Genomic DNA, 19,573 nt, shown 5'->3' on the forward strand with positions numbered 1-19,573 from the left:
TCTTGGACTTGCGATAAATTCGGGCCTACCAACCTTGGACTATTGGGCCTAATTAATTTAGTAGACTCAAATTAGCTCCTCTTACACTCTATCTCTCTCATTAAGATAGAGAGATTCAAAAAATAATAATTTGCGGACCTAGATTGCACAACCAATTTAGATCTTTTTTTATTATTTTGTAAAATAATAAAAAAAATATCATTGATTAAGTTTTCAAGTTCTAAAGAATGTTATGAAACTACAAAATTTTACAATTTTAAAGCATGATTCATTTCATCACTAAAAAAACTAAAATTGTAAAATTTTATAGTTTTTATCGCCTGTAACTAAAACTCATAAACAATTTGTTTAGAATTTGAAAATTTTCTACATTAAAATAGGAAAATAGAAGTGTGTAACAGAGAAAAGGTAGAAAATTTGAGAGATCGAAAGAGAGAAATAGATATATAGAGAAGATTGTACTCTGACAATTATTTTTGATTTAGATCTAATCTGTTCTCATGTAGGTCTACTCAGATCTGATGTAGATCTGAGTAGATCTACATAAGATATGAGTAGATCTACTCATATTTTTTCGTCGGAAACTTGTCTCCTTTGCTGTCGGTGAGAGTAAAGTAAGGAATCAGTTGTTGGTGGAGGTTGGTGGTGAACCTTAATCAATGGTGGTCATCGATCGTCGGTGACTATATGTTAGAAAGAAAAAGAGAAGAAGTAAGGTATGATTGCCAGTCGCCGAAAAGGAAAAGAAAGAGACAGGAGAATGAATGCACAAAGAAGAATGAAGAAGGAAAATACACAATGGATTTTTGAGGGTATCCAAAAAATTGTAGGACTAAATAAACTTCTCATCTTTTAAATAAGATTTCTTAGTAATTGGCCCTTAATTTTAACGTGTATATAATATGGTGTTAGTAGGCCAAAAATGAGACATTTACACACAAGTTTTAATTTATGAACTTATTAATACTCTATTAAGTCCTAACTAATTTAGACCTGTAAGTCCCATTAAATTTTTAATAGTCAAAATTGCCCTTCAAATAATGATTGTTCATCATTTATGATTATCTATAAAGGAACATAATGATCTGACATTTATTTTTCTTTTCAAAACTTTAAAACATCAACTTTCAAATTAATAAAACTTTAAAAAAAATTATGTGTAAAAAAAAAAACTACAAAAAATTGAATTATTTTTTGTGCAAAACTGAAAATTTTGTGTCTATAATGATGATGGAATATTGATGTGCAAAGCTAAAAAAAAAAAAATGAAAAATGAAAAAACTGATAATGTTCACAGTTTTAAAACTGAAAAAAATAGTTAATATTTCTGTTTTATTGGATAGTTAAATCAAACCAATAAGTAGAAGGAGAAAAACGTCTAATCTCATACTTTGTTTGTTTTCATCAGTTATGAAACAATTATATGGAACATTACTATAAAAAATTTATAATGTTCATAGTTTTAAAAATTAGGAAAAACTTATAATATTCTCAATTTTACTAAATAGGATTGATTGATTCAAAAAATCTTAAATATGACCTAAGCTACCATAACATTTATAAATATGACTTTTAAGTAATTAACTAATTAAAAATAAAATTTCAAACAAATTAATTTAATTTCACAATTCAAATTAAAGGTCCTTACAAATGATATGTGAAATTACTTAGTAATTTTACTCTTAAAAATGCAAGAAAAATAATATTTAATTGTAGTTTAATTTTTAGATTTTGTTTGATATTTTTCTTTTTCTTCTTCTCTTTTTTAATAGATTCGGTGATATTTTTCCTTATTGTTAATTGAATTTTCTAAATTATAAATCAAACCACATTTTTATATTTTTGAGTTTGTAATAATTTCCTTCATACCTTGATTTGTTTAAGTAAATTTTAATAGAGCAATAGTAGGACCTAAAATAAAAAGATTGTGTAGAATATTTGATAATTCATTTGGATTCTTTAATATTTTTTTAAAAAATATAATTTTAATGATTATATAAAGCATATTCTATGTGAGTAATAGTATAAAAATATATATCTATATATATGAAAAAAAAATTATTAGTACTTATCATTTTACCCACATTTTTTTTTTGTATGATTATGTACACAATAATACTATATATTTATGATTTCTTTTTTATTATTATCTAAGCATGGCTCATATCTCATTACATTGATTTGGAATCTATATTATACACCTTAAAGTTAAAATTTTGAATAAATAATTTTTTTTTTTTTTTAATACATGAAAGGCTCAATTTTAAAATTTTGCCTTAGGCCCGAAGATATGAGGACTGGCTTCGCCTATCCTATTTCTAGAGAGGTTGTTTCTGTGACTTAAACATGTGCCATTAGGACACTAATGGCAGGCTAAGATAAAGATCATTGATGCAAATCCAACTCCAACACAAAGAAAGGCAAATGATTAATTTCCAAACTTGTTTTCCAAATAGTATGAGAATGCAATATGAAGTTCTGGGTCGAGCCAAAGAGTCAAGCTTTGCCTTCAATAATTATTTTTGCCACAGAAGTTGTTAAAAGTTGCCACAAAAGAATAATACTACTATTATAATTTCCTCACTATCCATATCAGGTCATCGTCAAGGCTTGTCCAAGTAATTGCTAAAGTAAACATGTACAGTTTTTTTATTTCTTGAAGAATAGCAACAAGAACAAGAGATTGATTAAGAATAGGAAAACTGTAGTAAACATTAGATGTACAATTTTTTTATTTGTTGAACAATAGCAACAAGAACAAGAGATTGATTAAGAATAGGAAAATGGAAGATTTTTTTAGCAGATCAAAAGAAAATGGTTGGTTTTAATTCTTACTGTGGAGTATTTCATTAATATATACATTAATGGTTATCACTTGTTAGAAAAAAAAAATAAAAAAAAATAATAAAATAAAAAAAAAATAAAAATCCATGTCCTGATAGAATGCCATTCAAACAAACCAGGTACTCAAACCAGCTCACACATCTACTGCCAAGGTAATTTAACAAACCAAGGGAGATATTGGTTACATACATAGCTGAATTAACTAAGGTTGTATTTGGATCTGCGGATTTCAAATCAATGGATTTGCCATTGATCATTTGAAGGTTTATGCATCCAATTCAGATTGAAACATTAGATAGCAGATTTCAACAATGATTTTAAAGCTTTATAGTTACGAATTCAAAATAACACCATGACACTAGTTATTTCAAATTCACCCATAGAAGCATTCTAGTACAGCAAGGATCCTTCAGCCCTCCCCAATAGCTATTTCAATACACTAGTAACTAGCAACCAAGCTTCCTATATTGTTTGTTTTATCTTAACCTCAAATCCTTTCATTTCAAATTCATCCATCCAAATGCAGCCGGTATTGGTCTATCTAATGACAACATACCATCTGCAAGAAATACATCTAATATTTTTTGATAACAACACATGCTTAAACTAGTAACAGGAATATGCCTCCATTTTAATAGGTAGATTCAAGGAAAGAAGACAAACGCCCTGCATAATTGAGCTCACTTACACAAATTGTCTTATTTTATTGCAAACCCAACCTTTAAAGAAATGGCATGGGGGATTTGTTCCTGTGCTCTTGATTTGATTGACAAAGTAAAATGTTGCAAAAGAACTCAACCAAGAATCAGTTTAGTTAAATAAGAAGTTGAGAACAAATTAGACAACCAATAGTATGACTCCCAGGTAAAGAAACAGACCAAAGTCCAATAACAATCAAGAACACATAAGACAAACCTTAGTTGGAACAGAGAGTGAAGACCAAAATGCACAACCTATGCAGTTAAGATTGCTCATAGAAAACTCATCAGTAAGGGAAGAATCATGTAATCTTGACAGCAACCAGGAAAAAATGAAGCTTGTGACCTTCTCATTAATGGTTGTGTGGTTTTGACACCTAACATCCTATTCAAAAAGAGGTGAAATTTTTTTTTCACATCCTGAACTTCTGCTGAGAAGAAAAAGCACATCCTCTTCCCACTGAGAAGAAAATCCAAATACATCAAATTCACTCTGAAGATACTTGGCTTTATCAGCCATATATCAGTGACTAGGTTCCCAACCTTCTTCGTGTCTCCTTCAATAACATCACCATAGGAGCATGGTTCTTCAAAACTAAGGAAATGTCAGTTTCAGATGCGCCGGCAAGCTTAAATCGCTCAACAACATCATCTAGATTCTTTGTCCACCTGTTCAACCCTCGCACTTGGATTTTTTAGCTCTCTTCTCTTCCAGTTTCTCCCACATCATAGTTGCGACTTTCATTTTCTCCTCTGCACTATCAAAAAGTTTAATAATTTCAGTAGGATCCCACTTTGAAATATCTTCTTTCTTAAAAAGTATACAAGACCAATGCAGTTTTGCCATTTCAAATAATTGTTGCCCCAATGCAAGTAACCCCTCAAAAATCTGGTTTAATCAAGAGTCCATCCTGGTATTTCTCTCTGGCCATAGAGAATGTTTTCCTCACCCAGTCATAAACTGTTTGGAATTGTGTTGCAACCACCTCTTTTGCCTTGAGTCATTAATTGGAATATGTTTCCTCGCAGCACACATATGAACATTTCCTCAATTAAGGAAAGCAAGTGCAGCAACTTCTTGAAATTTTAAGGCAGCCTTATCAAAAAGGCTTTGAGCCTCTTCACTCGTTACCATCTCTTCAAGTAACACTTCTCTATCCCAAGCTCATGCAGGTCAATATGCGCATTTGGGTCAATACCAACGTGGGTCCGGAATAACTGAGCAAATTCAAATAAACAATCATCCATCTCCACTTCTTTGCACTCGGGATCTTCTGAAGCTCTAGTTTTTTTCCTTTCGATTTCGAGCTTCCTTTTCTGGATTATCAATCTCAACATCCACAATTTCAACAACAGACTCACCCAAAAAAGATTGTGAGCCAATCTCATCTCTTTTGATCCCCTCACTCTTAAGAGGTCTCTCCTCCTCCTCTTCCAATATATGGGTTCTTGCTCAGGACTCACCTCAACAATATGCGACCTTAACATTCCAATTGAGTCAATCTTGTCTGTTTCAGGGTTGTTTGGAATGAGGTTATCAACACATGACTCTGCCAATTTGAGTTCACTGGAACACGTTATAGTCACCAAATCACCACCATTATCGTTATATTTAATTTAATCAAAACTGACTTTGAAGATGAAAAGCGTTTTTACAATCTCCCTCAACACTTTAAAATTGCAAGTCACAGGCATTTGAGCAAGCCTTATGTCATGATCATAAATAAGCTTCAATGGCCTAATTGCAGTCTCTGAAGTCTAACCACGAGTAAGCAATGATACCGACAAAGATGTATGTTCCTTTTGGTTATCCTTAACGGCATTCAATTTGATAGAACCATTTGAGGCTTCAAAACAATCTTGTGCAATTGGGTTTTGATTTTAGGACCATTTTCAGTAGGTGGAACTAATTGGGGCTTATTCAACTTATTGTTAGGCAATACAACTATAGAGGGTCAGAAGTTAAGGTTAAAATTAGGTATGGACCTAAGTGCGGAGGTCTCCCCTATTAGGCGACCATGAATGACTAAAGGAGCATGGGCCAAAGGCCAAGGGAAGTGGGTCCGTAGTGGGTCGGAGCAGGTCGAACCCACCAAGAGTCCGAACAAACTCCATGAAGAAAAATGTCTAAGTCAAGTTACTAAGACACTTTGTCTCAGTGCCGCCATGCCTAGTATTGTCAGCTCCACCATTTGAAGTTGCTAAGGGAAAGAGAAAACCGGAGCAACTAAGTTAGAAAGGAAACACTTGCAGCGGTCGAGCTGCTGAGGTACTTTGTTGGCGCCACCATTTGAACTTGCCATAGGAAACAGCTGCCGCCGCAACTAACTTGTGGAGGGAACACTCCACCAAGGTGATAGTAGTCTTTAAGACAAACTTCCCCTCCACAAATAGAGGCTAATGCATGGGGCCAATAGCAAGCCCAAAGGCATTACTAGCCTAGGGTTAATAGAAGGCCCCTAAAGTCATCATTAGCTCAGCGCTGATAGCAGGCCCCGAAGTTCACTAATTTGGCATTGATAGTAGGCTCCAAAGCTTACTGGTTGGACCTGATAGCAGGCCCAGAAATACAAATATACCGCAGTAACCTCGCAAAAATTGAAGCAGGGCAGCCCAAAATTTAAAGCGTTTTCGGTTCTAACTCCAAATCTACACGTGCTAATTACAGTCCGTTTGTTGTCACATGCCCTAATTTTCGTGAGGAAGCTAGTTGTGACATCCGTACGGTGGTTTGGGGGCCGATTCACATTTTTGCCCCTTAAAGCCATTTTTTGGTTAAATTTAAGGCGTTTTCGGCTCTAACTCCCAACCTACACGTGCTAATTAAATCCTGTCTTTTGTCATAAGTCCTAATTTCCATAGGGAAGCTGTTTGTGACATCTGTATGGTGGTTCGGGGACCGATTTGCGTTTTCGCCCCTTAATGCCTTTTTTCGGTTAAGTTTAAAGCGTTTTCGGCTTTAACTCCCAACCTATACGTGCTAATTACATTCCTTCTATTGTCACAGGTCCTATTTGTTGTGAGAAAGCTGATTAGGACATCCGTACAGTGGTTCGGGGGCCGATTCGCATTTTCGACCCCTTAACGCCCTTTTTCGGTTAAGTTTAAGGCGTTTTCGGCTCTAACTCCGAACCTATATGTGCTAATTGCATCTCGTCTGTTATCACATGTCCTAATTTCCATAGGGAAGCTGGTTGTGACATCCGTACGGTGGTTCGGGGGCCGATTCTCATTTTCGCCCCCTTAGCGCCTTTTTTAGGTTAAGTTTAAGGCGCTTTCGGTTCTAACTCCCAACCTACACGTGCTAATTATATCCCGTCTATTGTCACACATCCTAATTTTCATGGGGAAGCTGGTTGTGACATCTGTACAGTGGTTCACCGGCGGATTCGTATTTTCGCCCCCATAACGCCCTTTTTTAGTTAAGTTTTAGGCGCTTTTGGCTCTAACTCCCAACCTACACGTGCTAATTACATCCCGTCTATTGTCACAGGTCCTAATTTCCATGGGGAAGCTGGTTGTGACATCCGTATGGTGGTTCAGGGGCCGATTCACATTTTCACCCCCTTAATGCTTTTTCAATTAAGTTTAAAGCATTTTCGGCTCTAACTCCTGACCTATACGTGCTAATTACATTATGTCTGTTGTCACTGGTCCTATTTGTTGTGAGGAAGCTGGTTGTGACATCCCTATGGTGGTTCGAAGGCTGTTTTGCATTTTCGCTCATTTAACGCCCTTTTTCGGTTAAGTTTAAGGCGTTTTCGGCTCTAACTCCCAACCTACATGTGCTAATTACATTTTGTCTATTGTCATAGGTCCTTTTTGTCATGGGAAAGCTGGTTGTGATATCTGTACGGTGGTTCGGGGGCTGTTTGCATTTTCGCCTGCTTAAAGGCCTTGTTTGAATAAATTTTAATAAAGAAATCTACATACACTACAACAAAACTAATTATTTGCGGCTTTAACTTTACAACATACATTAAATGCATGTCGTAATTAGTACATTCTACGATTTTTTTTTTTTTGCATGTTGTTAATGGTTTTTCAATAACGACATACTTACCATGTAAGTCGTTAATTCATATATTTATGACATACAAAAGTATGCCATAAAAAATGTATGTTTTCACGACTTAAAAAATATGTCATAAAATATTTGTACTTAAGACGACATACATTTCATATTGTAAAATATTATAACTTTACACGACATGCATTAACATGTCGTGAAAACTTCTTTAAAAAAAAAGGAAAAAATCCAATCCGATTTTTTTTATGACATGCAAAAGTATGCCGTAAAAAATGTATATTTTCACGGCATCCAAAAGGAAAATGGTTTGTAGCTCGAATCTTCCCTTCCCCGAATCCCCCGACTGTAATACCCCTGTCCCGTATTATGTTTATTGGTCCTTATTTTGAATATGAGTATGTGTTTGACATGATTTTGTGTGCCATTATGCAGTTTTGAATTTCTATCTGTTCACCGTAGGAATATCTGTTTGATTTTTCCGCTTCGGAAATTAAATTGAAGGCCTTATCAGCCACAGAACTCGAAATTGATTACGCCATTGTGATTGGCATAATTTTTAGAGCCTACGGTGAAATTTAATTAAAAATTGATTTGGATCAAATTAAGTTGATTAAATTGGTGAATTAGTGTCCAACTATTTAATATTATTAATTAAGCATTAGTGGGACTTTTTATATGGCCATATACACTCTCTTTGATCCTTTTTGAACTCAAAAATCTGAGATAGGCATGGTGAGGGTGTGAAGGCCGGCTATAGAGAGAGAGAGAGAGAGAGAAGAATTGTGCAAGTTTTGCTCTTGAACTTTGAAAGTCTTGAAGATAACTCAAGAATTTGCCATAGATTGTGAAGATTAAAGCTCCTTGGTGAGTAATTCATGTGTTTTTAGTTATTATCTTGTGAATTCAAGTTTGAATGAGGGTCAAGAACATGAATTAGTTTGATTTTGTTGTATTAAAGACCCATGTGTGCATGCATGTATGTAATTGCTTGAATTTGTATGTTTGAGTTTAAAATACATGATCCATGTAGGATTTTGGTTAAAGCTCATGTATAATCACCATTTGTGTCATCTAAGTTGAAAATGGAAGCAATACATCACATGCATGTACAATTTATGAAGATAAGAGCTTTGGATGCATGAATGTCTATATTGGAATTGAGTTTGGTGTCAATTTGGGGCATGCATGTGTTTGATTCATGAAATTGAGCTCCATGATGATGTGTTTTAGTGTTTATACCATGTTAGTACAAGAATATATGAGGTTGGAGCCATAAAATGCGAGAAATGTTGGTTTGAATGTTGAGAGGGAGCTCAAGAACACATTCTGGATTTTCCATAATTTTGAGGTCCGCCTGAGTGGGAGAACCTCCGCTCGAGCGTAAATTACGTGCTCCCAGTACTTTTTGCAGACTTGGTGTCCGCTCGAGCGGGGTATTTCACGCTCGAGCAGGGAGCTTTGTAGACAGGCCTTCCGCTTGAGCGCCCTATTTCACGCTCAAGCTTATTTTTCATGCAATCAGTACTTTTGCAGGCCTTAAGGGTCCGCTCGAGCGGGGGAGTCCACGCTCAAGCGGGGACCCTGTTTTCGAAAATTTTGTTTTCGCATTCTGTGTTTCCTTTTCCGTTCTCTTTCACTTACAAGCACTCTTAGGCATGTGTTAAACATTGTAAATGAGTTAAAGAGATAAGAATAAAGCCTAAAGAGGAAAATGTGAATTTAGAACGGATTGAATTGTTAGTGACCCTTTTGTGTTCATGGAATGTGTAGGGTCAAGCTCCAGGGCAAATCCACAAACCGATCACTGTGAGTAATATCTTAACAAGATATTTGAAATCTATTGTTGTCCAATTATTTACTTATATGTAAGTTTTGTAAGTTCATTAATCTGAATGGTGGACAACGATAGATATGAATGATTGGGCCGAAGGCCGATAGATACGAATGATTGGGCCGAAGGCCGATTGATACGAATGGTTGGGCCGAAGGCCGATTGACATGAATAATTGGGCCGAAGGCCGATTGACATGAATGACTGGGCCGAAGGCCGATAAATATAAATGATTGGGCCAAAGGCCGATAGATATAAATGATTGGGCCAAAGGTCGTTTGCTGTAACTGTTTCAATGATTGCTTATGTATCTTCTTTAATTGATATTATTCACTGGGCATTCGCTCACGCTCATTCATGTACATGTAGGTGAGCCAAGGGACGTCCAAAACCAACCCCGGTGAAATTGTGAGAAACAGTCAGAGTTTTGAGGAGTCAGCCCAAACATCTCACGCACGAGACTGTCTTGGCCTTTTTGTCCTCTGTTTATAGTTTTGTTTTGTTGGCGAAAACATCGGACCATTTTTGTATATAAGTCTTGGGTTTGACTGACTTAAATCTACATGATCCTGTATGTACAGTGTTTTGTGCTAGTACATATTCTGGTGTGAGTTATTAACATATAAATCTTTGGAATGTTTTGGTGTGCACTTAAGCATAGCTCTATGGACAAAGTTTCAAATTTGCTTCCGTTTGGCCCCCATTAACTCTATTAAAATACGTTTGGTTCGCTTTGGGGCCGTAGGTAGTCTCATGATTACTGGCCGGTTATGTCCTTAACCCACAGTGGCGGGTTCGAGTCATGACACCGACTGTCCAAAATGACGTCGTTTTGGGTAGTTTCTTTTCTTCTTTTTTTTTTTTCCTCCTTATACAGTCTGAAACAAAAGGAGAGAAAGAGAGAGAAAGAGAAAGAGAAAGAGAAAGAGAAAGAGGGAGAGAAGAGAGAAGAAGAGAGGGGAAGAGGGAATGGAGAGAGAGAGGGGGGGTCGATCGCCGATCGCCACCGCCTCCGCCTCCGAATTTTTTTTTTTTTTTAAGATCGAAGCCCAGTTTTTTTTTTTTTTTTTGAAAATGTGTTGATGACAATGGTGGTGATGTTGATGATGATTTTTTTTTTCTCTCTCTCTCTCTCTTTGCTACTCTCCTCTTCCTCCTCCTCCTTTTTCTTCTTTCTTCTTCTGTGTTATTGGAAAAAAAAAATCAAAACGATGAAACGACGTCGTTTTGAATTCGTGGGATTCGGGGAAGGAAGGATTCGAGCTACGTAGCATAACTGCATCCAAAAATATGTCGTAAAATAATTGCACTTAAGACAACATACATTTCATGTCATAAAATATTATAACTTTACACGGCATTACTTTTATTAAAAAAAAAATTCAATCTGATTATTTGTTTTTAATTTTAAAAAGTTATCAATTTCCAATCAAGCTTCTCACCTTAAATTTTCCCAATTGAGGGCAACGTAAAAACTAATTTATACATTATTTTATAATTTAGTATAATCTTTTAAGGAATAATTGCACCCAGTGGGATTTTTGGGAAAAAATTACATGTTCATGAAAAAAGTTTATAATTTTAATTATTAATATTTATATTACTTCTCACTTATTTGTAATTATTTTTTTCAAGATTATCTTGATTTGATATTTTCCCTTCTTTTAATAATTTATTTTTAAAAAAAAACTTTTAATAATTTATTTTTAAAAAAAAACTTTTAAAAAAAAAACTTTTAATACTTTTAAAAACTTTTAATACTTTTTAATCTGAATAAAAAGTAAAATATTTGTAAAAAAAATACAATAAAATATAATATATATGAAAATTTTATATTTTTTTGAATTTATTGATTTTTTTAGAAAATTAAAAAAATTTAGCGATTCAACCTCTCTGCAATCTCCTCTCTGATTCAACGTCGACCTAGAAGCTGAAGAAGAAGAAGAAGAAGAAGAAGAGGAGGAGGAGGAGGAGGAGGAGGTTAAGAATGGAGACACAGTTGAAGAGGTCAAGGTCGAGGTCTCTGTATAGTATACTCAATCTATTTAGGCACCGTGATAGTTGGTTAGGTCTCCTCTCTCACATACAACAAACACAACAAATCAACTATTTAAACAGTGCTCCATCTCCGTCTCCGTCGGCGATTGGGGCTCTCTCGCTCTAGATTTAGGTTCGTTCTTTCTCTCTCCGATCTTTGCTCTCTCTCTCTCTCTCTCTCTCTCTTGATCTTTCCCTCATCGAAGACACTTGCGAAGTCTCGACCTTTGTATTCTCAAGGTAATTTCCATATCTATTCTCTCTTCTTCATCGATTGAAATTTTGGAATAGAAACCCTAGTTTCAAGTTTTTCTATGATTAGAGCTTAAATCATGTATACTTGATGTGAGAGTTATTTTTCTTATTCTTGCTCATCAAGAATTTTGTTTTTCTCTAATTTGATCCCGATTTATGGTGATTTTCTCAGATTTGCTCGTTATCTCTGATCAGAACATTCCTAAGATTCGCAAGATCACAATCTTAACCACAAAGCAATGCAGGTTCTCATCAAACTACATAAGATCATACTCCCTTTATCTAGACTCTGAAATTGTAAGTTTCCTTAGGCAGCTTGAAAGGTTTAATCAATGGTTGGATGACTTGGTTGCAGATGGAATTGGGACCAATGAGAGAATAGAGACCTTATGGAAGCAGTTATATGGATTTCTATTGGAGCATGTTTAGTCCATCTTTGTTGTTAGTAATTATGGCTGTGTTTATCTTTGAATTTTGATACTTTCTGGCAACATTGTTATAGTACTTATTATTTATTTCTTTCATATTGTATATCATGTCCATGAGTTAGGAGTTGGGGATTTTTCATTGGAAATTATGAGTATGCAACATTATTTTGTTAGAGATGTTATGTAATGCATATCATGTGAGAATAGTGAATATGAATATGCTTTCTACACATGTTTAGTGCTTGTAAAACTCAAATAAAGTGAAACCATGAAGGGTAATGGGTGAAATTAGTTACAGTGATTTGGTCTTTAATTCAAAATTTGAAAGAAATGATTTATTGAGCTGAAATGTACTGGTTAATTTGGTGATGGTTTGATTCATCAAGTTTTTAACTACTCAAGGGTCTATTTGGGGTTGGGTGAAGAAGATCAAGTGCCGATGACACCAAAATCGATTGTGTTTTGTAGTGGAACTGGTTTTGGTTGAAGGCTCTAGAGGGGGTTTCTTGGTGGTTTTGTCCATAACAACCATATGAAGTCTCTGCGTACAACAATCCTCACCATTTCTTAGTAATATATTTGTTGGGTTTGGTGGTTTTGAGGAGTACATTCAGATTTAGATGGAGTTTGTAGAGCAAAGTGAGGGTATTATGGTGTTTTTGGTTGGGAAGGAAGTGCAAGAAGCCTTTGAGACATTTAGTGTTGAGCTATTGTGGTAATAGCTTTTGTGGTTACAAATTTTAGGTGATATTATCATTTCAGAAATGAGGTTCTCTTCTGCTGGTTTCACTCAGCAGTCTCCTGAAGGTATATTTCTCTGGGTTCTTTTTTTGTTGTTGTTGAATTTCAGTCTTTGTCCCTATTTTCCTGGTTTGGAGATCTTTTAGTGTCTAGTTCAGCTTTAAAATATTGTTGTTGTATCTTCTGGTTCTAGTTCCTTTTTTTGGGGGGGGGGGGTTTATTTGTTGAATTTCTGTCATTTTCCTCTACATTTCACACACTTTTTCCCTTTCTATTTTCCAAATCCCTCTCCAAATCCATGAACCAAACACATCGTCAGTATCAAGTTAAGCTACAAAACATTGTTGTTAGACTGATTTCTTGTTAAAAAATTACATTGATAATCTGCAGGGGAGAAGGGATGTCTGAATTATGAACTTTGGCATGCATGTGCTGGTCCTCTTGTTTCCCTACCTGCTGTTGGAAGCCGCGTGGTGTATTTCCCTTAGGGCCATAGTGAGCAGGTCAGTCTACTTTGATTGGTTTTGACATATTCCTTGCTTTTAGATTTTTGAAATCAGAAATAGTAAACTACTACTTAGCTTTGCTTTATCTAATGTTATCTTATGTAATATGACAAGGTTTTCACGTTTTTTTCCTTTGGTTTTTCTTTCTCTTTCCTTCTCTTTTTTGGAAGGATGGGTGGGATTGGTGGCTGGGCTGAAATTACCAATTACACTAGATAAATTATACTATATTGTGATTGATTTTACAAGGTATGATTTATGGAAATATGTTATTGTAGATATTGCTATATGATCTCTGTTCTTAATTGATCTGAAAGTCAACATTTTAAATGGCTAGAAATGAGAATTTGACTTTCAATGGTAGTTTTATCATTATGTAACACATTTGACGGCATTTTAGAATATTACAATTAAATTTAATTTATTAGTTTACAACAGTATGATTAATTAAGTTGGCCCCCCAGACTTCGCTTGCTCTTTATTGGAATTCTTCTGGTTCATGCCTTTTACACTAGACATGCATTTGGGAAATTCAGAATTGTGGCATTATTTCATTGTCCATGGTGTTTTGGGATCTCCTTTAATTTTCCACTATGTATTCCTTTATATTTCCGTTGTGCAGTTTATATTGTTGTAATGGATTAGGGTGTTTTTGTTTCAATTTTCATCAGGGAGATAATGTACCCCCTTATTTAACATCATTTGAAGCTACGGGTTTTCCTTCAGAGTTTCTTCGAGAGGTATGAATTTCTTTCTATATTTGCAACTCTGTATTGGCCAAAAGTCTATGCAAGTTTGCTTTGATATGTAATCTTAGTGTTTTTTGTGAAAACTTCTGTGATTGCTGGAGGTCTGATGTGAAGCTTCAGGACTCACATCCATTATTTTCCATCTTTACTTTTTGTCGCAGGTGCAATATTTACTTTAAGAATTATATATTCAGGTTGTCTCATCGCGATCTGTAGACACCCCATTTTTGATCGACCTTAAGACTCAGACGTCACCGATTGAGCGCTCGGTGATGTTGCATATCGTGCTCGTTCAGAAGTTTCAGAGTCTCGGTCGCGAGCTTTGCCTCCGGACTTCCGGGCTCTTTCGTGCTTTGCCTCGGTTTGCGAACCAAGCTCTGTTTTCTCTGTTTTCTCTTCCTGAAGGGAGGGAGAGGTCTCGTAGATCATCTCTCAGTGGCCGTAGGCTACGTTTCGTGGTCGTAGGCCGTTTTGCCCGTTTGGAGTCCGGTTTCCGATTTTTCGGAGCTGTTGGCCGTGTGCCTCGGTTCGGGACTGCTTAACCACCTCCGTTTGCTCCAATTTTTGATATGCATCTTATTTGCTCCCTTTTGAGGGACACTGCGGTCCGAGAGACCAACTTTGTGGTCGGACACCACTTCCGGTGCCCAACAGCCCACTTTCGGGGCCCCGAACTGCATGTTTTGGCTCCCGAACCTTCATTCTGCATTTTTGGGCTCCGACCTAAACTTAAGATAGTCATATTTTGAGGTCCTTTTCATGTTTGATTAAGGACCTTTTGCTGTTTGAGATCTCCTACTGCCACTTGCTTCTTTACCCCTCTTTTAGGCCTTTTCTTGCATGATAGTTTAGGCCTACTTGTATTTATTTTAGTGGCTTGTCATAAACTACAAAGTGTCTTATTTTGAGTCCCTCTTCAACTTTGTTGAAGGGCTCTCTTCAGTTTGAGATCTCCTACTATCACTTTCCCCTTTATCTCCCTTTTAGGCCAATTTTGGGGGGAAATTTGAATTTCATTTCCCCCCCATTTTTTCCCCTCATTTCCACCCTCTTGTGTCTATATAACAGACCCCCCAGCTGTGTTTTAGGGGTTAGAAAATTTTGGTTTGGAGCTCTCACATTAAATCTCTCTCTCTCTCTCTACTCTAAGCCTTAAAAAACCCTTTTGATTCTTACACCATTTCCTCACCATCAACTAGCACCACATCACCACTCCATTCCAGCAGCTTGGAGGGTCTTCTCAGAGCTTAGGAGGCAGCATTTCTTGGTCCAAAATGCTGTCAAAGATTAGTCTTCAAGGGTAAGTCCTCTTCTCCCCTTTTTGACCCTTTTCTTGGTTCATATCTTAGCTCTTTGTGCTTGCATGTTGGGGCTCCGACCCTAACTGAAAATATCATTTTTTTGAGCTCTATTTCATGTTTGTTTTAGGACCTCTCACTGTTTGAGGCTCCCTTTTTGCACTTGCTTCATTACCCCCTTTGTATGCCATTTTCTTGCATATTATTTTAGGCCTATATGTAAACTGTTTTGAGCTCTAGTCTGAACTGTAAAGAAGCTTATTTTGAGCCCTTATTCAACATTTCTGAAGGGCTCATCACTGTTTGTGGCTTCCTTTTGCCACTTGCCTTTATATCCCTCTTTTGGCCTCATTTTTGCATGATTTGTTAGCCCCTTGTGTTTGTGTTTCTGGACTTTGGTCCGAACTGTAAATGGCCTTATTTTGACCCCTTCTTCATGTTTCATTAAGGGTATTTTACTGTTTGAGGCATCCTTTTTATACTTTGTGTTATAGCTCTCTTTTTGGCCTTGTTTTGCATAGTATTTTGAGCATGCTTGTGCACTGTTTTGGGTCTGGTTATAAACTGTAAAAGGTCATATTTTGGGCCCCTCTTCAACATTGTTGAAGGGCCCTCATCTGTTTAGAGCCGGCAGCCATGACTTGCTTCTTTATCTCACATTTAGGGCCATTTTTGCATATTGGTTTAGCCCTATTTTTGCTCACTGTTTGGCCTTTCTTAAAACTGTAAACATGCTTTTTTTGGGGCTTCCTTGAATCTGTCTTCACATTTCATGATCAAATAGTGCATTTTTTGTATAGCTATAGGCCATTGCGCATGCCTAATTTTGCATTTCGGGTCCCATTCCATGCATCGGGTGCCATGTTTCCATGATTCGGGGCTGTTTTGGGTCATATTTTAGCGCTGAAATTTTCATGCTAGTATGCCATATTCCATGCTTTGCCATGTCTTGTTAGAGTGGCATTCGTGCCTTAGGTTCGGTCCTCGGTTTGCGTGCATGTGTGCACGCATTCCGAGTTGTCTCATTTTTCATCCAATGGCCTCCTATGTGAGTGTGGTTGAGGTCCACTCATGTTGGTGTAAGTCCATTGTGCATTTGTATGCCATTTCATTTCATAGCATTGCGTATGCTAGGTTGTATGTTAGCGCATTGTGTATGCCATGTTATCTCGTGCATCGTGTATGCCATTTCATAGCATTGTGTATGCTAGGTTGTATCTTAGTTGCATTTCATGCATATCATGCATATTGCATCGTGTTTGGGGTAGGAGTTAGCCCGAGCATGGGAAACGAGGGACGTTTCGTAGTCCGAGTGACGGAACGTATCTCAATTCCCAGTCACCAACACTCTGGATTATCCATGATGGAGTCTAGGTCCTGTTATGTTTATGTGTGCATTCATTCCATATTGAGTTGCACAGTTCGACTCCTCAGCCATCATGCATCGATATGCGTGATTGGTGGCACGAGGATCGAGGCATGCATACATTTGTGAAAATACATTGCTATGCCCCTTTCCTGCTCTCTGTTGTAGCAAATCAAGAATTAGCAACCTTCCGGAGCTTGGCGCGCTTTCCAAGAATAATTGTAAAACAGAGGCTAATTGGGGCATCCCAGTGGATTTCCACGCAAGGCAGCCCAGACATGCATCATCCATCATCTGAAGAAGAGTCAAGGCAGTCCCTGGCTTGCATGCCAGTTTATTTATTTTTTTTTCTTAGTTAATTTGTAAATTAATTAGGAATTTGTATATATTTGGACTGTATTATTTGGACTGTACTATTTATTCGGACCCTCTGCGCGAGGGCATAACTGTAATAAGTGTGCGTGTGTGTGATGTATGTCTTCCAACCCCCACGACTTTCTCCCTTTTATTTACCCGCTTATGATGGTTAGATTAGGGCATGTTTTAATTAGCATACAGTATGATAGCATGTTTGCATTCATTCATCTATTTTGCATGCACCGGGCTCGGCGCATCATACTAACTGCATTGTATTTTCAATTCCAAGTTGAATACATGTTAGCTGTAGCATTTCATATGCCATGTCTAGAATAGCCGAGCCTGCTATAGTTGCACTTTTGCATGTGTTGCATTAGGCATTTCTGTATAATTAGGATCATGAATGGATTTCTAATTAGTTTCTGTTTTGGCTTGGAGTACTCGGTGAGTTTTATGCTTTAGCATCCTTGCATGCGTGTGAGTGACTGCCATGATAGCATGCTTACTATGAGGCTAATTGCTTATGTGATATATCTGCCTGAATGCCTGTGGGTGAAGGTTGGGTTATTTGGATTGGAACAAATCATTCAAATGTGCGTTTTAAGCCCACCAGGTAGTGGCAAAATCATGTTTTTCTAAGCCCACCCGAGGGTGGCAAATCCACGTCTTAGCCTACTTGCGGGTAGCACCATCAAACCATTTTCAAAATAAACAAACATGAAATGTTTTGTTCCAATTCAGACGATCCAGTCTATACTTGTATGCTGTGCGCATCACATAGTAAATCTAGGCTAATAACCGGAATAAGAACACACAATGTTTTCAAAACTTGATATCATGGTTAGTAGAGGCCGATCTTTGATCGGGCGAGCGGGGGTGCTTACGAAGTGACCTTCCCCAATCGTACCCAAGTTCCCGAGCCGAGGCAACTTTGGTGATGACGGACACGTGGCCTTAGGCAAACGAGTCAGGGTTTCCTAAATTTCCCAAAATAAAATATTTAGGTTGCGACTCTGTATCTGGCAAAGCAGTCCATGTTTGGCACTTCTTTTCTAAAAAAATCTGTTTTCTCAAAAACGATTTGCCGGATTTGGACTCTTTGGTTCAGACTTAGAACCGTGACAATTTGAGAGTCCTGAGCTGTAGTGAGCCCAATATCGAACGGAACGGGAGCTCGTTCCTCCCGGGGGCGTTCGGGGACGTCTACACGATCACTTTAGCCAAAGTCTTCTTCGAAGAATGTTTTCACGGTATCTTCTCTCTTTAGCTCTTGTTTTTTTTATTCTTTCTTGCTGATTTTTGCTTGTATTTTGAGATTCCTATGATTTTTCGGTGGTTTAGTGTGGAGTGAATTGATGTTGAATTTGATATTTTGAAGTTGAATGAGAGGAGCACAATAAAAACATAATAAATATTGCAGAGGCATAGAGGCTAGAATTGCAGTGATAGGACATGTGGGGCTTACTCCTCAAGCCATCAATGTTCTTAGAGGATTTAGGGCTCAAGGAAAGAATATTGGTAGTGCTGTCAAAGTCAAAATTTGTCGCTCCTTACTATGCATACATAACATAAATACTTCATAATTTTTGTTGATAAAAAAAAATACATAAATACTTCATAATTTCATATATAATGAAATATGCTCACACACAAATTTGCATAATTTATTTTAGCGTTGTGATGCTAAATTGGCTTGGTTTCTGTAGGTTGTTGAGTTTGCCTTGGCTTTGCAGGAAGCTGGGTGCTTTTCTGTTGTTCTGAAATGTGTGCTTGTACCTGTTACTGCTGCTGCAACATCTGCTCTTCGAATCCTTACCATCGATATTGGGGCAGGAACTTTCTGTAGTGGCCAAGTTAATTGATTCTTTAGCTTTCTCTAGTAGACTTGACTGGCTTGTGTTGTGTATAATCTTTTTGTTTTCATTTGTACATATAATTTGCTATTTGCTATTTGATCTTGTAATTTGCTTTTAAAGTACTAAAATGAGTATTTTAATGATATCATGTGTTCATATATTGAGTTTACTGATATAATAAACTTTGAATTTGCTCTCTCTCTCTCTCTCTCTCTCTCGCTCTATATATATATATATATATTAAAAATAATCCTCTACGGCATATAAAATTATGTCATGAAAAGTGTAATGATTTATGACATGCAAGAAAATATCGGAAAAGATTATATACGGTATACAAAATATGGCATAAATATATTAAAAATGACCTTTTACGACATATACAATTATGTCGTGAAAAGTGTGATGATTTATGACATGCAAGAAAATGTCGTAAAATATTATATACGGCATACAAAGTAAGTCATAAATATATTAAAAATAACATTTTACGACATGTAAAATTATGCCATAGAAAGTGTAATGATTTAGGGTAAACTACCAATAGGTCCTAATAGTTGGACTTAATTCCCATCAA

General features: G+C 36.5%; 2 long non-coding RNA genes and 1 pseudogene across 3 annotated transcripts; 2 read left to right on the top strand and 1 right to left on the bottom strand.

Annotated features, from left to right (window-relative positions):
- Positions 1 to 4,215: 4,215 nt before the first annotated feature.
- On the bottom strand, positions 4,216 to 5,710 carry LOC114293933 (protein CLMP1 pseudogene; annotated as a pseudogene).
- Positions 5,711 to 11,297: 5,587 nt separating this feature from the next.
- Positions 11,298 to 14,331, top strand: LOC114293926 (uncharacterized). Of its 2 annotated transcripts, XR_014339970.1 has the most exons (6): positions 11,298 to 11,680; positions 11,868 to 11,940; positions 12,051 to 12,930; positions 13,255 to 13,367; positions 14,042 to 14,110; positions 14,281 to 14,331. It is a non-coding gene; the product is annotated as an uncharacterized LOC114293926 (long non-coding RNA). The 2 variants fall into 2 exon arrangements; XR_014339969.1 differs by lacking the exon at positions 14,281 to 14,331 and having other exon boundaries at positions 14,042 to 14,177.
- A 4,017-nt stretch (positions 14,332 to 18,348) lies between these two features.
- On the top strand, positions 18,349 to 19,154 carry LOC145798658 (uncharacterized). Its single transcript, XR_014339968.1, has 2 exons — positions 18,349 to 18,658; positions 18,847 to 19,154. It is a non-coding gene; the product is annotated as an uncharacterized LOC145798658 (long non-coding RNA).
- The last annotated feature ends 419 nt before the right edge of the window (positions 19,155 to 19,573 follow it).

The sequence above is a fragment of the Camellia sinensis genome, chromosome 9 (assembly GCF_055761805.1).
Source record: "Camellia sinensis isolate YWXY chromosome 9, ASM5576180v1, whole genome shotgun sequence".
Classification (NCBI taxonomy): domain Eukaryota; kingdom Viridiplantae; phylum Streptophyta; class Magnoliopsida; order Ericales; family Theaceae; genus Camellia; species Camellia sinensis.